At 35.8% G+C, this 9,418-nt stretch overlaps 1 long non-coding RNA gene across 1 annotated transcript; it reads right to left on the bottom strand.

The window, feature by feature from the left end:
• Positions 1-389: 389 nt before the first annotated feature.
• Positions 390-8,357, bottom strand: LOC121362561. The gene is made up of 4 exons (XR_005956527.1): positions 8,213-8,357; positions 2,072-2,329; positions 1,291-1,406; positions 390-1,201 (listed from the first exon to the last, which is right to left on the bottom strand). It is a non-coding gene; the product is annotated as an uncharacterized LOC121362561 (long non-coding RNA).
• Between the last annotated feature and the right edge of the window lie 1,061 nt (positions 8,358-9,418).

Here is a 9,418-nt window from a genome sequence, read left to right as displayed (position 1 = left end):
AACAAAAATTCTGTTCATTGGGTTCTAGGTAAGAGAATTATCACTGAAAACAGTAGGAGACTCTCATCTGCAATTTTCAGCACAACCAGCTACTTCTGACCTCACACTGTGAACTGCTCTGACTTTGCTTGCAGCCAGCTGGGACTTCTTTCCACAAGGACTGATCTGGAATACACTGGACAGAAGAGGTCAGAGGTACTGCAGATCTATATTGGTTCTTCAAGTATTATTGAATTCACAGGTGTAAAGTTCATAGGATTTGCAGTATAATATAAGAAAGAGCAGGCTAACAGTAGACAGCAATCCCAGACCCTTTTCTGGGGAAGGTGAAGAAATCAGGAAGGAGGGGAAACTCAGGCCAACGAAAATGATGAAAGGAAGAGTTTTACTCTGCAGTTGATAACTGCTTTTTAATCTACATCTATTTACAACATAGTAAGACATAACTGCAACATCCTAACACACTGATATGCTAAGAAAATACAGAACTTCTCATTTCCTTTCTAAGTGAATTTGACCATTGTCACTACTCAGATTAGTATGTTTGGCTTACTTTATAGAAGGACATTAACTTGTGTTCTCTCCACTGTGGATAGAGTGAGAGCCTATGTAATGACCTGTCAGATATATAAATCCACATCAGGGCTCCCATCCCCACAGGAATAGGGCACTACCTTCCTCCTCTGACATTTGCTGTTGGCAACGTGCAGTAGTGCAGGACTTTCACACCTCACCTCGCTGCTGATCCCTGACACGGCTGCTGTGCTTCTTCCACTTCTTAGCCTGGGGAATGGCAAGGACAGCCACCAGCCATGTGTCCTGCAGTTTGATTGATGCCCCTCCTCACTTCTGCAACATCTGTGAATTCAGCTGCAGACAAATTATCTACTGTATATTTTATTATAATGTCAAAGTGAATGCATTGTAGAACACTGGCATTTAAAAAGAATAGCTTTAAATTGTTTAATACAATTAAAAGTGTATTTGTACATTGTCTTGTTGACAAAAGCACATAAGTTGGTTTATCTCAGAATTTTAAAACTCAATGGTTTCTCGAAGGTAAAAAAAAAGCTCAGAAAGCTAACAGTTACAACATTTTTTTTCACATATTTTTTGTTCATTTTGCATATTTCCACACCTTCTAAATAAACATGTTTTCTTCTATTAAAAAGATCTTGGGTTTTCCTTTCACTCAGAAGAACTAAAAAAAAAAAAAGAATAGGCATTGAGTTTAACTTACAGTATTATAAAGTACCGTTATAAACTCCTTTTCATTGTTCCCCCCCTTACCTCAGTAAATCTTCTTCATTTGAATCTTTCAGGAACTGAAGTTCTTCTCACAATCTGATGACTCCTGTCATTCACAATTGCTAATGAGTATGCTCACTCAGTCCTTGACTTTGTTTCTTTAAAGGGAACAGTATGAAATGGTATCTGTATTAGAAGATCAGGAAGGTCTAGTTTCCCAGTATTTTAACACACAGTGGCCATGGCTGTTCTGAAAACCTGACAGAACTGCAGCATTTGTGCATGTACAAAAGGGCTTGGAAGTGAACAATTTACTGCTTTTTGATTATTGAGAAAAGTATTACTTTTTCAATAACAATGAGGCCCTTAAATGCTCCATAAAGTATATGCATACACACTTCTCATTAGTAAATCCTGCATATATTTTCCTGACAGTATCCAAGGAAAGTCTAAATGAGAATTTTAAATCATACTCCCACGAGTCTCTTCTAAATTAAAAATTGCACATCTGCACAGCAAATCCATATTAACGATATTCTTCAGTGTAATGAAGTACAAAATTGATATATATATGTAAATTATTTCACTTGCAGAATTACAATGACATACTTTGTGTTCTTTCTGTACAAGAAACATCCATGAGTCACTCATTAACAGTGGTGAGGCCACTTATGTCAATGATATACAGGCAGCTTGAAAGAAGCTGGCATTTTAAGTGGCAAGTTTAGAGTTTGTCTGTGGTACTAGAAAATGTTGTATTCTTCCTGTATTTCTTAATAATTAGCTACAGAAAGGTAAGATACATTTTACGTTTATATTTTACCTTTCATGTGAAAAAACCAATGACTGCAGCCAGGAATAGCTGTGCCACCTCATACACTGTTTGACCTTGTCTTTGCTGCCGTTGGTCTTTCTGCAGGGTTCCTTTGGTTTGTGAATACACAAGGCAAAAGTGGACCTTAGTGAGGTTAAGACTGAAGAGCCCTTACTGATCTCCTCAGGATAAGGTGTTCTCCCTTTGTGTTCACACTGGCAATCACTTGAAGAACTACTTGATTCTCCTCTTGAGCTTTTGTGACTTCTAAAAGTGTAAAACAGTAAAAACATACCATAGAATCTTGGAAAATGTGAAATGCATAAATACATACGTATTGGCATTTAGTAGTGAGATTCTAAACAGAAGACCACTTTATGAAACTTTTCTCTCCAAATAGCTTGCTTTATTCATGTCTTCAGTACCCCAAGTTTCATTATTTGTAGCCTTAGAGTGATATTTGATGCTTAGAGTGATATTTGGTTGTTTGTTTTTTTTTTTTTAATATAATTTTCATTTGGTGAAAAATGTTTTGTAACAGCTAATGTTGCTGTCACATCTCCTGTACAGTGCAGTACATTGCCTTTCACTTCAGTGATCTGATATGACCTTTTACTTGGTGAGGGAGATATATAGTGACTGGTATCCTTTTTTACAAGATATGAGTAAAGATATTTTCATTTATTAAATTCAGGTTTTCTTTGGCTTTTGGTGATTCTTTGGTTTCAGCAGAGAGTATCATAACTAGTTGATTCTAAAGTAAAAATCAACAATTACTAGATCCCTCAGGCTTGCAAATTAACAGTTAACAATTAACAGACTTTTAAAATTTCCATTCATATACAGAGTTTTACATTCATTTCACATAACTGAGATTAAAACTACTTTTGAAAAAAGTCAGGAAAGGACTGGTGGATAGTACATTAACTATCCTCTCCTTCCCCATGAATTTATAAAATATTCTGTGATCCCTGACAGCTGAGGATGTTGAGCTGGACTTTATCTCTTGAGTGAGAGTAGTGGGGAGCCCTGACAGGTCCACCCATCACTTTCCAGCAGGCTGCTCTCAGGATACAGATCTGCACCACAGCAGAGCTGGGAAGGCCAGGAGGGCTGCTCTGGCATGGAGGTGCTGTGCAAAATATCCACTGGTGGATTACACAATGCATGGTTGAGAGTGATCTTGTTTGGCATGTAGAAGTCCTGCCCTACTGCAAATGCTAAATAGTGATGATTTCCAGATGCATCAGTCAGTTTTCACGTTATCTGTCTTACGTGAACAGGGTACTTTTTGTGCCGTGGTGCAGTAGTCAGTATCCTGGAAATGATTGAGCCTGGCTTTCTCCACCACTGCAAAGATGAGTCTGGTTGGGTCAGTTCTTTGTGTAAATCTGGAAAGCTCCATCTGGCCTTGGAGAAGTTCTGCTGACAGCTCACTTGCTGGCACTGAACACTGATTAGGCTGCTGATGTATAGCCTGTTACTTGAAATTCATATGAACAGCTGTTGAAATAGTCATTATGCAGTATTATCTACCGGAAACTATTTGTCCTTTTTATGTAAATTCTGAATTGTTCAGTAAGTCTGTTTCTTTTTTATAAACTCTGATTTTCATGTTAAGCATAATAACAAATACTATTTTTTTTGTTTACTCTGAAATGTCAAATTATATGTAAATAAAAATGTAGACTCCATATTCACATAATTAATTGTCATACTGCCAGTCTATTCCAATAAAGAATATTCTTTTATAAATTTTGAACTCTCTGGGGTATTTCAGATGGCATATGGTTTCCATATCAAGCTTAAAAGGGTGACACCCTTTATATGTGTCCCTAAGAATCTTACCTGAAGTATAATGCAATCACTTTACTTTTCCTTTCATGTTTATATCAAGAGCTTGGATACGTATGTTTCCAAATTCACTATCAGCATATCTCCCCATAAGTCTATTGCATACAGACATTCATATTTAGGCCTTTAAAATGGCTTGAGACACTTAAGGGCTAGCCTGGGGGAAAAAAAAAGTGATTTTATGCTATTATTTCAACTTGTTACCTCTTTAAGGTTGTTAATGGCTAGGTTTTAACCTCTTATGAGGATGATTGAGCTTTTGACAGAAGACTCGTTTTTCCTTATACCTGTACATAGACTTAAGCAGATGGCCATTTAAGTATTGGGAAAGAAAACCACAAAAGCCCATTGTTCTTTCCAGTTGCAGTGGAACTAGCAATTTTATCCTTAAATGCATACACTCCTTATCTCACAGACATTTTGTAAGGTAGCCCTGTATTTTGTTCTTTGCCAGCAGTTTTCATGGTATGCAAGTCAAAAGTTGTTTCTTTTTCTGATTGCTACTTTTCATGAATATAGTTCACAGTCATATGTACAAATGCAGGGTTTCTGAACTGTCAGGCATACTTGCATTCACAAGATTAATATTACCTTCTTTATACTGTTTTTATTCCACAGGCAGGGAAGAGAAATCAAATGAAGGAGTGTTCATCTGTGTGTTAATGCACATTCATTCCAACATTAAATGGCATATTCATAATGCTGTAGAAACATAAAATTTAACAATGGTGCTGAGACAAACAGAATGTTTCAGCCTGATGATAGATTCTCTGTTGACTGTTATAGGCTGAGTAGAAAATGGTGTTCCAGTGACTGATTTTGAGTGGAACAAACCACACACCTAACAAGGCTTGACAAAAGCTATTAAAATTGCTATCTTTCTCATCACTTGAACACTTTTATGCCATCTACTTTTCTTTACAGGGTAATAGAGTGTTTGTGTTTTTATAGGAATGGTCTTGAAGCATCTTCCATTTTATAAACATTTATAAACATTTTTGGTTTTTATAAACAAAAAGTCATAAGATTTTTTAACATAGTTGTGGACAGAAAATAAAATTTACACATGCACATTTTAAAACATATTAAAGAGTGGCAGTTCATTAGGACCAGACTTCATCTGTTTTGCAACTAAAGAAAATAATTTTTTACCAGATTAAAAAAAAAAAAAAAAAAAAAAAACAAATGCAATTTCCTTGTTTAAAGATTGTTAAGAGTGTAAAGTGTCACTGTGTTTTATGAACACTATGACTTTCCTGAAACAGCATGTGGGTTTGTGGTGTACACTGTTTAATCTGCCCAAGAGCGATATTGCTTTCTCGTGACTCTTCTTCCACCACATATTGTACACTCCACCTCAATGTACTGATTTTATTTACTGCTGAGTCAATATTTACCACTTTGCTACTGCCTGCCTGTTTTAATCTCTGTCTGACCAGGAGCTTTTTAAAGCTTTAGGCCTTTATCCTGTCACATTCATCGAGTTTCTAGTGGAAGTTAAGGATGCTCAGCACCCCAAAGTACTAGAATGCCTTGGTTATTATTGTTTATTTCTTGTATTGCAATAGCCCTGGAAGACTTGATTAAGCAATGGGGAATACTGTGAGGCAGGACATATATAAAACCTAGAAGGTGCTTTTTTTTTCTACAGTGTTTTTCTAACCCCATGGAACAAGTAATAGGATTTTTTTCCTGCATGTGTGAACAGAAGGGATCCAGTTGTACCAGAAGCATACACCTGAGAGGAACCAAACGTAAGAGGAAATATGACAGAAATGCCACAACAATAGCGATCAAGAAGCTGCTTTGATTCACTAAATAATTTTGCAAATAGAGACTCCAGACTGGCCTGTTTCAGTCTTTCTTCTGGAAATCGGTATATGGCTTTGTAAGCAGTTTATTCTGACAAGTTTTCAGCAGTGATTTAAAACCACAAAATCTGCTTGAACCACACAAGTATTAAAATACCAGTAGGGCAAATGAAAAACAGCTGTGCAAAGCTTTCTTCTGTAAATACAGGTAGCTCACATGTAAAAAATTGTATCGTCTTGGAGTAGACTGTCAGCTGTGTTGTAAAGACACTGTCCTTAAAGACATTTTGGGAGAAATACATTTATCTTCTGCAATTCCAGTGTTTTCTTCTATATGTTAACTGCAGAATTTCCATTGCAAAGACCACTGTGACTCTCTGAGCATTGTGTAATGCTGCTAAATGAACAATAATGCTCTAATTAATCTAATGTCTACAAGGAATAGTTGCTTGTACTTAGTATCAAGTATTTCATCTCTATTTTTTCTGGGGGACTGCGCAGAGAAAAGAGGTAGCAAATACAGTCACATGGTAAAATAGAGACATTGTATGTATTCTGGTTTGCATTTGCAGCTTACTCTTCTTTCTAATAAGCATAGAAAGCTCCAGTCTTGCCCCAGGAAGAGAGAGAAATAAAATTGAGAGCAATCTTATATAATCTATAATTAGACCCTGAGTTTAAATATACTAGTCCAGAGGAAAATAATTAAACAGGTAAATAAATAAACAACCAGCACTAGAAAGCCTAAAAGTGGCAGTTAAATCTAGGAAATAGTTTCCTGCTCTTGAGGTCCACGTGAACATTGACCAGTCCTGTTTACCTCATTGCAAATCTATGTGTGCAAATGTGTACATCCATCTTTGTGGTTTTTTATGTAAGAGAAAGAGACTGTGAATCATCACCAATGCATGCTATTTGGCACATTTTCAACAGGCATAGCAATCAGCAATGTTTACTTGAAATATGAAGAGATACGAATGTTTAATTATGTCATTGCTAGATAATTCAAACAATAACACATGGACCTTTGGGTTACAAGATTTTGATCATTCTAAGAATTCACAGTGCTTTCATATTACATAAGAAATAATATCTAACATAAAATGGATTCTTTCTTAAGATGCAACCTTACAGTTTTTGCATTAACACCAAGTGACTACTTGAAAAATCAATATTTAATTATTTTAATGTGCTATATAATAAGCAACAGAAGATACAAAATAAAATATGAAAACTGTTAAAATCAACAATTTGGATTTTACCATAGATAAAATTTACTGTGACAAATGTAATTTTCCATTGAATGATTGGTGTACATCTAAATAAAAATAACTGGTCTCAGGAAAGTTCCAGTGAGTATTATGTGTTTGTTTCTGTACTGCTTGTGCAGTTTTAAAACTGTCATCTTCAATAACTTACAAAACTGTAAGGAAAAGCAGGGCTCAAACCAAAAGCATTACAACCCCCAATAACTTTTTAACAAAGGATATAAGTATTTATTGGGGGGAAAAAAACCCCAACAAATGAATTGTTCATGTTTCATTATCTGTGACTTCCATGTTAATTCTAAACTTGTTTTGGTTCTGACTTTTAATTTATAGGCCTCTAATTTCAATGCTATCACAGCATTCTTTTTTAAGAAGTTCTATTTCACAAGGACCATAAAAGCATTTTAAATTTGGGTAATGGTAATTGTTACAAGGCCACATTGCATAATATTATACTAAATAAAATACTTGAATTTGAAGAAATTTAAAGTTTCATAAAAGAAGGAAAAAATAGTAGATTTGCTGCACAATTTTATATACTGGTCCGACAACAGGAAGGAGAATGAAAAGTAAAGTCCAATGCAAATCATTAACTAAATGTATCAGCTGTCAGTTTTATCACATTTGGAGAAGTCTAATAAGAAAAATATCTACAAATAGCTTCCTTCTTCCTAAGACAAGTTGTCTAATTTTGGCAAAGTGTATGTTTTATTCACTGATTACAAGAATTGGGAGATGGATCTGGAAATTTTCCAAACCCTTTTATAGATATTATATATATGAAAAGCAAAATATATATATGAAGTAACATATATATATATGAAAAGTAAAAACATAATAATCTTTTATGTAAATTGGAAAAGTGATGTCTGATTTGGTGTGTGAAATTGATGGATTCAGAAGTACATCAATATTGGTGGAACACTTTACCCCTCAATATATCTGGGCACTTGCCAATGGAGTGTTTTGAGAAGCTCACTAGTGCCCTCTAAGATATTATTTCATTGCTTGTTTATTGCAAATATTTGGCCAAAGGCCCCCTAAGAGCCTCTCCCAAGAGAGAGGACTAAATTAACTGAGCAGAGATGGAAGGGTGTCCCTGTGTCACTTCTCTTTTATTACCAATATGAAATATGTGAGCCCTTGGCCTAAAATGCTTTGGACACTAAATTTATTTACAGGTGCCCTTATTAAGATCTAAGTTTTTACAAACCTACCTTCCAGAGCATTTTTGATAGGTGCAGCAGCAGGCAGCCGCATAACCTGCCTGTCATGTCTGTTCAGGCTCATGTGCAGCTCCCATTGTTGCTTCTTGCAATCTCTTTACAAATGTGCTATGGGCACAGGACAAATCTGGGGGTCTGTAGACTGATACAAACCAGATAATTTTACAGTTAGCTGCTCGCCATTAAAAGTTTTAACAATTTCCTACCTCTACATAAAGCAGCGTAATGCACATGCTGAGCACCTGAAAGTTGTGTAAATACATTTCCCCAGTAATATCACTGCTCATTCATGCACTTTTCGGCTTTGCAGTGCATGCATCACACAACAAAATTTCTATTGCGATGTAGTAAACAAGCTGTGTGCAAATCAAGGTAATCTGAGGATAAACCTTTACAAGCTACCTATGAATTCATCACCTTTGCTCATATCAGCACACACTTTCACATAGAGGCTGTTTTCATAATTTTACAACTGAGAAGGACATACAAAATTGACACACACTGCTACTTTTTTTCTGCTTCATAATTTTAGGTGGCAGCACCATAATAAAGACCTCTGCTGTACATGATCACACAGATAAACAACAGAAAAATCAGTGCCAGATGCAGCTCAAGCTACAGAAAATTCTGAAATGTGCACCTTTGTGTAATACAGTGCAGCCAAACCCCACATTAATTGCAGTATTTCTGTTGTTTGGCTGTTAAGTGGCTTTTCTTTTAGCATTGAATAGACATATTTCTGCTGCTTTTGTAGTTTTGTTTTTTCTTTTCATGAGGATGTCACCTTAGCTGGCCTGAACCTGCATGAGATAAATTCCTTCCAGCCTATTTCCCACTCTTCACTGAAGTGAATGCTGATTTTTTTTTTACCATTCTCAGTAGGAAGTCCATTGAGCCATCTTTTCATATTATCTCACAGGTGTTCTTATATAGTCTGTGGGCTTCAGTGTTGCAGCATGGAACTTTAAATTCCTCTGTGCTTCAGATCATACATCAATATTGCCTTCTCATCCTGTTTGTTAAAAACTTCAGCAATATTCAAGAAAATTGATAGCTTCTCTGAGTCTCCTTTGTCCTTGGATCCAGCTTGTTAAAAACCTTGTGTCATTTTCCCCACAATTTTGCAGCATTTTAAGTTTCCAGCCTTCTAATTCACAGAATCACAGAATAATTAGGGCTGTAATGGACCTTCAGAGA

This window comes from Pyrgilauda ruficollis, unplaced genomic scaffold (genome assembly GCF_017590135.1).
Source record: "Pyrgilauda ruficollis isolate IOZ18807 unplaced genomic scaffold, ASM1759013v1 scaffold64, whole genome shotgun sequence".
Taxonomy (NCBI): domain Eukaryota; kingdom Metazoa; phylum Chordata; class Aves; order Passeriformes; family Passeridae; genus Pyrgilauda; species Pyrgilauda ruficollis.
This window is presented reverse-complemented; position numbering and strand designations above follow the sequence as displayed.